This window comes from Anguilla rostrata, chromosome 10 (genome assembly GCF_018555375.3).
Source record: "Anguilla rostrata isolate EN2019 chromosome 10, ASM1855537v3, whole genome shotgun sequence".
In the NCBI taxonomy this organism is placed as follows: Eukaryota; Metazoa; Chordata; class Actinopteri; order Anguilliformes; family Anguillidae; genus Anguilla; species Anguilla rostrata.
In genome coordinates, this window is record NC_057942.1 from 21,376,745 (window position 1) to 21,389,197 (window position 12,453).

The 12,453-nt window shown below is 38.3% G+C and overlaps 1 long non-coding RNA gene across 1 annotated transcript; it reads left to right on the forward strand.

The window, feature by feature from the left end:
- Positions 1 to 5,733: 5,733 nt before the first annotated feature.
- LOC135233770 (uncharacterized) lies at positions 5,734 to 8,550 on the forward strand. The gene is made up of 3 exons (XR_010323927.1): positions 5,734 to 7,043; positions 7,267 to 7,433; positions 7,559 to 8,550. It is a non-coding gene; the product is annotated as an uncharacterized LOC135233770 (long non-coding RNA).
- The last annotated feature ends 3,903 nt before the right edge of the window (positions 8,551 to 12,453 follow it).

The following is a 12,453-nucleotide window of genomic DNA, read 5'->3' on the forward strand; positions in this document are numbered from 1 at the left end:
TGACAGTCGGGAAGGGCGGTGTTCATGATTTTTGTTGTTTTTGTTCTGTTTTTTATTCTATGTGTTGTTTTCCTTTTTGAGATTACTACATTTTTTCAAATAATAGCATCTTACTTGATTATTTACATGAAGGAGATAATTGTCTGGCTACTAGTCATTGGAAATCAAGCCCATGATAAGTCCATTGAAATTTGTAACATTTAATACAAAAGGCGTGAACAGCCCAATCAAGAGGAAAAGAGTCTATACTTACCTCAAGAAACTTAAAGCGGACATTATCTATTTACAAGAAACACATTTGACAGACAGCGAGCATAAAAAATTTAAAAGAGAATGGATAGGTCACGTTTTTGCCTAATCTTTTAGTTCCAAAGCAAGAGGAACAGCAATTTTAATAAGTAAAAATATCCCGTTCAATGTTACTAAAACCGTATGTAACCCCTCGGGCAGGTTTGTTTTGGTGCAAGGATATATGTATTTGGAATACTGGACTTTAATGAATATTTATGCACCCAATTTTGATGACCACTTATTTATCCAAAATGTTTTTCTCCAGATTACTCAAGCACCAGGATGGCTTCTGGTGGGAGGGGATTTTAATTTTTGTTTGGATACAGTGCTTGATAGATCCTTGGATAAGCCCTCCCCTCTTGCCAAAGCGGCCAAATCCAAAATCTCTTTCATGAGGGACCTAAATTTGACTGTTGCTTGGAGACAGATGCACCCACAAGACTGGGACTACTCGTTTTATTCGCACCCACATGACACACATACCCACATAGATAATTTTTTGATATCTACTCAACTATTTCATAGTGTTAGATACTGAATATCTTTCAAGATTACTAAGCGATCACTCTCCTTTGGTGCTATCGGTCTCCATTCCTGGCAAGGTAAATGGAGCATACAGATGGAGACGTAATCATACACTTCTAAAACAACCTGAATTCTGTACATTCATCAGAGAACAGATTAACCTTTTCACCTTAGCAAACAAACCCTCTGCTCCTAGCAATTTCATTTTTTGGGACGCACTAAAGGCCTACCTGAGGGGACAAATCATCTCCTATACAAAAGGTTTGAAGAGAAAACACAGCACTGAACTTAACGTTCTTGAATCTGAAATTCTTACACTTGAGAAAACATATCAAAGAGCTCCAACTAAAGACTTGTACAGAGAATTGGTCAATCTAAAATTAAAATACAATTCTATGAATACATACCAAGCAGAGAGAGCAATTACTAGGTCAAAACAACGATACTGCGAACTCAGAGAGAAAACGCATTAAGTGCTGGCATGGCAACTTAAAGCTGAGGAAAACAAGCGAACAATTAATGCCATAGAAACACCCTCCAATGAGGTATCCTATAATCTCACCAAAATTAATGATGCATTTAAAAAATACTATATGGACCTTTATACCTCACAGTCAAATGGGATATATCAAAAACAGACTAATTTCTCTCCTCAATTAACTTACCATGCTTATCAGATGAAGAAAGAGAGAGTCTGGAAGAACCATTTTCTATCTCTGAGTTGATAGAAGCTATCAGATCTCTATCTACCAATAAATCTCCGGGGGAAGATGGCTTCCCCTCGGAATTTTACAAAGAATTTAAAGATCTTCTCGCACCACCATAAAAATAAAATACCAAGTCTGGCAGTTTTGATCGATGCCGAAAAGGCTTTTGAGATGGTCGAATGGCCATATCTATTTTGTGTTCTGGGTAAATTTGGTTTCGGCACTCTGTTTATTGATTTGATAAATCACTTTATAAATCTCCCAAAACTAGGATTATTACTAATGGGATTACCTCTAATCCTTTCCATCTTTATAGGGGCAATAAACAGGGATGCCCGGCTAGTCCCCCCCTTTTCGTGCTCGCCATCGAACCATTGGCTGAGGCCATTAGAGGCAACCCTAATATAAGTGGCTTTGAGGTTGGCCCCGACATGCAGAAGATATCACTTTTCGCTGATGACATTATCCTATATCTAACTAAACCTGAAAGCTCCCTTTCCCATCTACAGAATGTATTAAAATCATACAGTTCTTTTTCTGGATATAAGGTCAATTTTAACAAAAGTGAAATTCTGCCACTGTCTGTATTTGATTATAATAGTGTCAAACATAAGTTCCCTTTTAAGTGGTCACATATGGGTTTCAAATATTTGGGTATTTCTGTGGATAGCAACCTTAAAAATCTTTACAAACTCAATCTAGCCAGCTTGTTGCAGAAGATGGAGGAGGATTTGAGAAAATGGATAGATTTGCCACTCACCTTACTGGGCAGAATCAATGTTATAAAAATGAATACCCTGCCTAGTTTTCTGTATATGTTTCAGTCACTTCTGATTCATATCCCATCAACATTTTTCAACAAACTTATCAGACAGTTTATTTGGCTCCAAGAGTCAGCATGGACAAACTAACTCTGAATTATGACAAAGGAGGGCTGAAACTCCCCAACTTTCGTATGTATTATGCCGCCCAATCCAGATTTTTGGCACAGATGTTTGCTAATGGCCTTCCCCCTTCATGGGTCAACATTGAAAAGATAGAGATGAATGAGGAGACACCAACAGATTTCCTGTATAAATGGGATAAAAATTCAATTCAAACTGCATCAGATAACCCTTTAATCATTCAGTCAGTTCAAATTTGGTACAAACTGCATGAACTGTTCAAACAAGAAGGATTACTCTCCCCTAAAACCCCTTTATGGAGAAATAGACTGCTACCAATGATCTTTCAGAATAGTAACTTCAGATTATGGTCCAAGAAAGGCATTAACCACCTAGAGCACTGCTATGAGGAAGGAATCTTTATGTCCTTTGAACAGTTTAAACAAAAATACTGTTTGACAAATAAAGATTTCTTCAGCTATCTGCAACTACGCAACTTTATCACGGTCAACCACAAAGGCCGGTGGAATGTAGCTTCCAATTGGAATGTGGCTCTCTGAAATTAATAGCTGTATACCCCTAGAGAAAATAACTTACTGGTTGAGGAATAAGAGTAAAACATTTTACAAGATATGGCAACCCTTTGTGGATTATATGAAAAACCTCCCATCGCACCAGATTGATTGTGCCTCTGTATAGTTTTCTTGTATTGAGGACGTGCTTGACCATATTATCCTTGAGGTGACATGTTGCCCTGAGTCTCTCAATTTTTTGTTTAGTTACATTATTTTGTTGTTATTGTGGACGATGTCTATCTGATTTTCATTTTGATTTGTTTTTTATTTGTTATCTTGTTGACTTTGTACTGTCATTTATTGGTTTCATGCTGTCTGTTATTGTATTTGATTTTGAAAAAGCAAAATGAAATATATAAAAATAAAAATAAAAAGTTAAAAGAGGATTTCCTCCTCTCCGGTTTCTACACTGTAAGAAATTGATGTAAAATTACAGGGAAATTCATACAGTAACCTGCTGTTTTACTGATATACAGCACATTGCTGGAGACAGAACAGCATTGTGGACGTTTTGCTCTTAACTGCATAACACTGTTTGGGATGGCAGGTATGCCATCCCGCCAAGTTACCCTTGGCGGGGGCATGCCCCATATATATATATATATTATATATATATATATATATATATATATATATATATACCTATACAGCACCGAGAGTTTGGCACTTTTCAGGGTTCCCCACAGAAATAACCACAACAGCCACAGACACTCAGCCCTTAAAAACATTAAATTCTGTACATTCTGACCCCATTTCAACAAACAGAATTCATAGACAACTTCACATGTCCACACAATAAAGCCCCAAACTAAGGGGATTTTGCGTTTTCTCCTTCTTCGTCTTCTCTTTCTTCTTCTTCTTCTTCTTATTTTTCCTGCCGCCTATCCCACTAACAACATGTCTCCCCATTGGACATTTGACTGACACCAGCCAAATCTTCACCTACACAATCAAAAACGCGCATACACACGCAAAATACCCATACCTTTTTACTCTGAAACATTTCCAGTTTAAACAGCTAGTCTGCCTGTGGCCTAGTGGGCAAGGTTACAGTCTTAGGAGCACGGGGTCGTAGGTTCAAGCCCAGCTAGGAACACGTTTCTTTAACCTGCTTCGACCCTCACTAATAATTGTCTACTACTTGTCGATTATTGCTTTTGCACCATATCTACCCGCCGTTCACCGTTCAGTTATTAACCGGCTACAATATTCCTAAGCCATATGCATTATCACTTACCGTCTGTACGTTCAGTTATTAACCGGCTACAATATTGCTAAGCCATATGGATTCAACGGGAGCTCTTCTGTGCTTCCTGGCCTGTGTTCTTCTTTAAAACCACGGGCAGGTTTGCTAATGATATTTCACGCTTTGCATAGCTATGGCATGGTGCTGCACCAACGAAGTCACAGACTGGTAAACCTCCGGTTTCAGGCTTGAATCCCGACTCGCCCTCAGGCAGATCATTTCCTCTTTTACACTAAAATTTTCTTACGCAAATATTTGCTTTACCAAAACTCACTCACGGCCATCCATATGCATTTCATGACGCAAATGTATTCCTTTTATTAAAAGGTTACACCAGTTTCTACTAACTACATTTCTTCACTTGGCTACCGTACAAAACCATCATATCAGCAAACGCCACGTTTCTACATTCATGTTACCTCGCCCTGTTCTCTATCTAGCCACATAGGCTACAAACAATTACTACGTATGTACGTTCTGCAACTCCGCATTAAAACATTATATTTAAAATCATGATTCACTCATGAGTATAACTACTAGCACTGAACATGAGAAAAACACATTAGTGCAATAGATTGCACACGTTATTTAACCCTCCACTTAAATAACTACTGTTAAATACAGACTGTTATATATATCGTTTGATAAGGAAACTAAGCTCGCTCATGGTCACTTCATTTACTTCGCACTATAGTCTGTGATCATGTCAACCTTCACCTACATGCCCATTCTGCTAAAAAACATATTGTTTCAACTACGCAATTTCATCATTTCGCCTAATTTATCTCACACTGTTGTTATTTTCTCATATGCAAAGCCTGCTGGGACATATGCTTCTGCTCCTATTCTCCACTATCAATTTTTCCGGTTCTAGCTTAACAAAACAGCAAAGAGGATTCCTACCTGCAGATAAGCCTATCAAAATGCCTTATAAACCTTACAAACACTAAAAGTGCATCTTCACGAAATAACAGACAACGGAGCAGGACAGAAGGGTACACAAGTTGTGACCTAGGCAGCTCTAATTCTACGGGCTTGCTGATTATTTTGTCAATCAAGGCTCGTTGGATGCCCGTCAAATCCGTGAGTAGCCTACACAGCTACACTGGCCATATTTCAATTTTTATGATGCGTTTACAATTACGCCACCGCACCATTTGTCACAGCCACTGTTTTACATATATAGCAAACCGAAACTGCTAAACGTACACGCTCATCAGTCTGTACAAATTCACACAATGATAGCCATAATCCACAACCGTTTCTTACAGGGTCTCACTCTCGTAATAAAACGCTTTGCAAAAAGAAATGATATCTCATAAAAAACACGTTTTCAACGTACAAAAATGCCAAGTTACTCAAAAGTATTGATATCAAAATGACGCCAAGTTACGGTACTACAAACAATATAGGCTATCTTGCCTCACCGAAATTTAATAACATGTATTCCAAAGCAATGCTACAGAATATTTCCTCAATTCTTTCAAGTAGTACCGTAGTGCCGTAACTTGGCGTCATTTTGATATCAATACTTTTGAGTAACTTGGCATTTTTGTACGTTGAAAACGTGTTTTTTATGAGATTGAATTTACAGTAATTAACTGGAAATTGCAAAGGATATTGGGAAGCCATTGGTTAGTAGTGGCGGGAGAGAGAATTTGCTAACAAAGCAATGCAAAGTTTCGAGTGTCTCACCTAATTAAGTAAAAGGCTGCGCAAATGTAAAACTAATTATATTACAATTTATTCGTTTTTGATTTCCAACATGATCTGTATTTCACATTAATCTTCTTGTTCTTTTCCAAGACAACCCTGTATTTCGAGTATTTTTTGTTGCAGCTGGCTAGAGGGTCGTCGATTGCGCAGGTAGGCTACGTGCATTTCAAATTCATTAAACTAGTTAGTATCATAACGGCCAAACATTCGCCAGCGATAGCTTAGTATGAAAGCATGTTTCCATGTCAGTATTGTGGTCACCAATGCTTAACGAAGTATGCGTTTCTTAGGCATATGAATGTACATGCGAGTCTTCCAAACGCGTCGTTTAAATGCGCCTTTTTTGATTGCACCCTTTCATTCAGAAACATAACACAGTTGAAATGTCATGTATATCGAGATCATCAAGATAAGAGGAGAGCACAGGTAACTGCAATAGAGTGTGTATCTTGTCATGTAGAATTGTGCAGTGTTAGATGCAATGATTTATCCAGTTTAAAATCTCATTTAAAATCTCATATCAGAGAAGGCAGGGCAGTTTCTTGTGGTCATAATTTAGAAGCAGAAACAAATTTTTCCTCAGAGGGGGTGTACTCATTTGCAACATGGCTTTTTATAATGTTGGTTAAAAAAACATACTGTCCTGTTTAGCATTGCAATATTGCAGTGTTGCTGAAACACTACATAATATAGGAACCCCAAATATATTTTATTTGTAAAGAGATGTAGCTGGATTTTCATTTTTCAGAGAGGGTGTACTCATTTATGATGTGCACTGTAACATTGTTGTGTCCCAAACATGGTGCCCTAAAATTGGAGGGATTATGTATAAAAAGGGCTGTAATTCATACACGGTTCACCCGATATGGATGTAAATATCGTTGTTTTTATTGCAAATCTCAAATTGCGGAGTACAGAGGCAAATCAATAAATGATGGGTCCTTGTCCCAAACATTATGTAGGGCACCGTATTCCTTATATTAAAATGTGTTTAATTTCATCTCTTTTGTTCTCTACAGGTTTCTGCCTTTGCTGCTGACGTTGAGAGGTCCTTGACTTTGCCTGACAGTCCTTGATTGACTGTTCGTGGTATGCATGTGTATGTTTAATTTAACTTTTCCTTGACCATGTGGCCACACCACAGGGCCTAGAAGAAGACCCATGTGATCTTTGTCACACTTGAGTAAAACCACATTTTGTCAGTGATATGTAACTTTGTGATCAGTAATTATATGAGAAATAAACCACGTTGACTATTTTCACAAAACAAGTGTGTGTGTGTTCTTTTCCTGTTTGTTTAATTAATAATTATCTGATTATAGGTCCGGTGGAAGTCGCTGACAAGTCGCTGGATGGTGACCATAGAGAGCCAAGTGTTGACCGAGGGGGAGTCATTCACATTGGGGCTTGCCACACTGGTTTCCTGCTTCTATAACTTCAACCTGCAGTATCAGGATGGTGCTTGCTGCACATTGGAGTTCATCCAGAGGTAGCATAATCCTTTCAAATATCAATTTGGACATTGAACATTTGAAGGTTTAGCCATTGTGGCTCATTTTCCAGATTTTTTTGCAAATAATTGTATTTTTCTCATTTTACTATTTTGCTTTGCAGATTTTTTATTGGTATTAACCCAGAGCGTGGGTTCAAAGCTCGGCAGGGGAAGGTCAGTAGCAAGCGTTCTGGGAAGGTGGTCCAGAAGAAACAGACATCCCTTAATCCTCATGTGTGCATCTTCATGAGGAGACTTATGGACTTTCAGTGGGTCTTTGTCTAATGTTTTTCTAATGTTGCTAATATTCAAATTTATTCATTTATTTGCCTCTGTACTACACAATTTGAGATTTGTAGCAGATATGGATGGATCACTGCCAGGGTTGCGTCTCCTGATTAACTGTCCTACTGAACCCAATGGAAAAATGATCTGGCAGCAGCATGATGGCTTGAGGTTCATCTGATACTTTGGACCCTCGATGACTTAAAGCCATTTAGCCAACACATGTGTTCTATACTGTATCAGTATAATTTACACCTGAATCTCATCCCACCCCCCAATTCCCATAGAGATCCATTCAAGAGTTTTATTATTGATTGTAGGACAACCTGAAAATAAGATATCCAGATGATAGGTCATAGACATCAGGAAGTCATGGCATGCAAAGGATATGCAACCAAATACTGAACATCACTACTTTCATTTACATAACATTGCTGTCCCAAACATTATGCTGCCCTAAAATTGGGGGGACTACGTAAAAAAAGGGCTGTAATTCCTACTCGGTTCACCCGATATGGATGTAAATACCCTCAAATTAAAGCTGAAAGTCTGCACTTTAACCACATGATTTTGTATTACAATCTCAAATTGTGGAGTACAGAGGCAAACAAATAAATGATGGGTCTTTGCCCCAAACATTATGGAGGGCACTGTATATGTTTTGACTGAAGTTTTTGTTTAGTGTGTTCTACAGTCAATGAGATCAGGGTTTGAGTTGACCTTAAGTCAGTCTATTTAGATTCTGTACCCCAAATAAGTTTTTTAAAAATCATATTGCAGTTTTATTTTTGAAATTCCAAGCACTTCACTTTGTGAAAAACTGAAATGTGAAATAAAATAGTATTTTTTGACTGACTGTTTGACTGTTTCATGATGTTTGAAATAGCAATGTTAGGCTAGTTTACACTTTTTAAAACAGTAATCATCTTGTGATGAATACATAAACTTACTACAAATGCAATAAAGCTATAACTGAATTGATTACAGCAACAATGCAGCATATTTGGAGTACAGTAATGTATTGTACTCCAAACACAGCAACAATGCTGTTAAAAACAGAATTTTCCTGTTGAAACTGCTGCCAGTAAAGTACTGTACATCTAAAGAAAATACAGTAACATACAGTATATTTGGAGTACAGTAATTTACTGTAATATTGAAATACAGTAACGATGCTGTAAAAAAACAGCACTTTACTGGCGAAACTGCTGCCAGTAAATTACTGTAAACTTACATGAAAATTTCTTACAGTGTACCATTAGTTGTCCAGAGCCATCTTGTGTGTTTTTAAGTTGTGGATTGTGTTTTGTGTCGGACAAGCAAGGATTAATTAAGAATATGTTTCTGTTCTGAATCCAGCGGTTCCAACAGTCAATGTCCTTGTTAAAATGTTCAGCACTCTGAATACTGAACCAAGCGATATTGCATGCTAGAACCCCTCACTTATCCTACATGTAAAATATATTTTATTTGATTTAATTTAATAATTATTATTTAAACTGCCAATCGCCAAATTCATTGATAGGTCAGTCTACAGTGCACTGGTGGAATCAACCAACAAATCAAAACAAGCTCTATACCAGGTTTTAAGATTAAATAATTGAATTCAATGAGCAGCAATTATAATGAATTGAAAACATACATTCTTTATTGAATGCCGGCACAATACTTCTACATTACACAACAGAAGACATACAGCAAAACATTAAACAACTAACCTAGAAATACCAGAAAATAGAGAGAGAGAGACAGATAAGAGAGAGAGAGAAAGAGAGAGAGAGAGAGAGAGAGAAACGGATCGGCCAGACCTTGCCAAAGTATCACCCACTTCCAGTATAAGCGCCACAAGGAAACCAGCTAAAAACACACAACCTAGGAACCACCACCAAAATAAAAAGAGGAAAACTTCTTCTTCAAGGCTCCGACACCAACGCAACACATAAACTTTTTCCTGTGGCAATCTTAAATACCTTACCTAGCATGGCTTGAGGATGTTTTGCCCAGAGACTGTAAAAACTATGGACAAAGCTACTGTGACGTCACCCATTGACTCTCCGTGGGTCTCTAAAACATATTTTGAAGCTCAATGGCGGGCGCGGCCATGTTGTCGATTTGGAGCCAAAACCATAGAGTTAAGCGGTCTTGTGATTTTTACAATGTGATTGACAGTCCGGTGCAGAAAAGCCCATCAACCTGAATGAACGATTGCAGAACGAACTTGAGGCTAGCTGCCGTTATGTTTTAAAATATATTATCAAATGTTTACGGAGTTTAATTTCCATCCGTGACTGTACTGTGTCATGTAATCACATTATCTGTATGACATTAATAATACAATTATGTTCAGTTATCTTCAATTTATGTTTCTCAGCAAAACGAATATGCTTAGCTAGCATACCAGCTTGCCAGTGAGCTAGGTAGGCTATCCATGGTTAGCTCACAAATTAACAATATGAACCACAGGGGAAGAACATCGACTACACTGATGGTCAATCAATCAGAGATGTATAGGCTACTGGTGATTTGACTAGGCTAATTTTCGTATAACTGTCTGGTAGACCTGCAAGTTAATGTCATATGTTTTCGCCACAGTCAGTTAATGAGCCAGTAACTGCTACTAGCTACTTCATCCCCGTTTGTGGTGTTCACTTGCTGGGTGACGCTAGCTGACCGATCGTTCGCAAGTCACTTTCTACCGAATAAAAATTAACACTGTCAGCGGTGATTAACAAATCTACCAAGTATTTTAATAACTGATTTGCAGGCGTGTAAATATGACAACACACTTTGTACAGCAAGTTTTCCACCTGGTGCATGAAGACAAAAATAATGTACATTGAATTTCTAATTATTATTATGCTATTATTATTATTTTCTTGTAAATCATCAAAACCAATGGAGAAAAGCTAATATACGCAAGGAGCCCCCAGGTCCGGTTCTGAGAACCACTGTCTTAAATGCTCTTGTTTAAATGTTAAAAACATGTTCCTTTCTAAATGCCAGTCTTACAAAGATGGTTAATTTCGTTAAATTCTGTGTGTGTGATTTCATCGTGTGTTGTATGTTATTCAGCAAATAAACCTTAAGACTCTTAATTCGCTTTGTGAAACTGAAAAATTTGCAGTGTTTATCCCAAAATCGGGATTATAGTAGCTTTGTCACATGCGTGAAGTATGGCCCAGGTAGACATTTACAGAATGTAAACGACTGACAAGCCGTAAAACACGTTTGACAGATTGAATATTTGCAGTTTAGGGTTAGCTAGCTAGTCAAATGGCTTGGTAGCCGAAGTTGCGAACTGTTTGAGCATAGGCTACTGGACTACCAAATATAGCAAGCTGATTACGCAATCTGCCAACTAATTATTTGGTTAAGTAGGCTAAAGGAAATAGTAAAAATGACTCGGCTACCGAAAAACTTAAGAGGAGGATTATTTTATGGTCATCTAGTGCAGCTGTAAATAGCACATGCCATAATGAAATCACTACGAAATGGGATGCCTGCATTTTCTGACTTCGCACAGGTGGACCGTGGTCGTAGCCGCAACCGTAGTGGCGCTAGTGAGCAACCAGGAACAACAAGCTTCAAAAACGAAGTCTTGTTTTGGCCGCTTGGTTTTGCCCTGATTGGGTGATGCTGAGTTAAGGTGTGGGATAGAAGGGAAGGGGGGTCAGACTAATTTATGACAAGGACTGGCCTACCTAAAGATTGCATTCAAACTAAAAGAGGACATGGGAAAGAGAAATGTTAGGCATGTAGGGTCTCCGACCGCCGATATGGTGTCCTGTGTCATCTGGTTTGTCTCTTCGGAGGGGGTGAGACCCATAGATTGTCTGCCTAGATTAGGGTATCAGTGGATTTTATATTGCCCCAATCGCATTTGCTTTGATGCTTGTGACGGGGAGGACAGGCCACATTCTTATTCACTGATTCCCTCTCTAAGGCCAAAATCTAAACACTACATATCCTACATTCCCTCTCTTGGAAAAATATGTGAATGCACCTGCTAAAAGCCTATTTTCCCATCACCACATAAAGATGACACACTATAATCATTAAGGCATAGCTATATAAAAACTACACATTTACATTTCTGAGATGCAGTTAACAGTACATTACATAATATTACAGCCATTGAGCAGATGCTTTTATCCCGAGCGACTTGCACAACTTTTTACATAGCATTAGTTAACTAAATCTAAGTGGTACATCCGCCATTGTAAACACCTCACAGCTAGACCAATGAGGGTTTGTAGCTGGAGGGGAAGGCACCGCGTGTTCTCCCTTGGCTGGTGTGATTCAAAACCGGAGATGTTAGTTATTTTTCCTCTGTTCGTAAGAACAGGGCACAATTATAATTAAGAATGCACTGGTTCCGTTGCCACGGGTTAGATATGAAGGCGCTGCTTCATATCCCGCTTAAAACTGCTCCTTAAACGGATCAGTAGCATTCAGGTTACTCTCCATTCGCAAACGGGGCTATGCTGTCATCAGAGATATATCCGATCTGTCGCCGGACTGTCAATATCCCAATGGGAGCATCAGAATATTCACAAATGCGCGGAACAACACATCAAATATATCCATGACCACAGCAAGAAAGCGTAACAGTTACTAGGTTTTACCCTCGTGATAATCTGACTCCATATTAATTAATAAGTTATGTTCCAAATTAGAATTTAGGCTTGATTTAGAATGGAACTCAGTTCGTCTGAAGTTCTACACCGAGGCT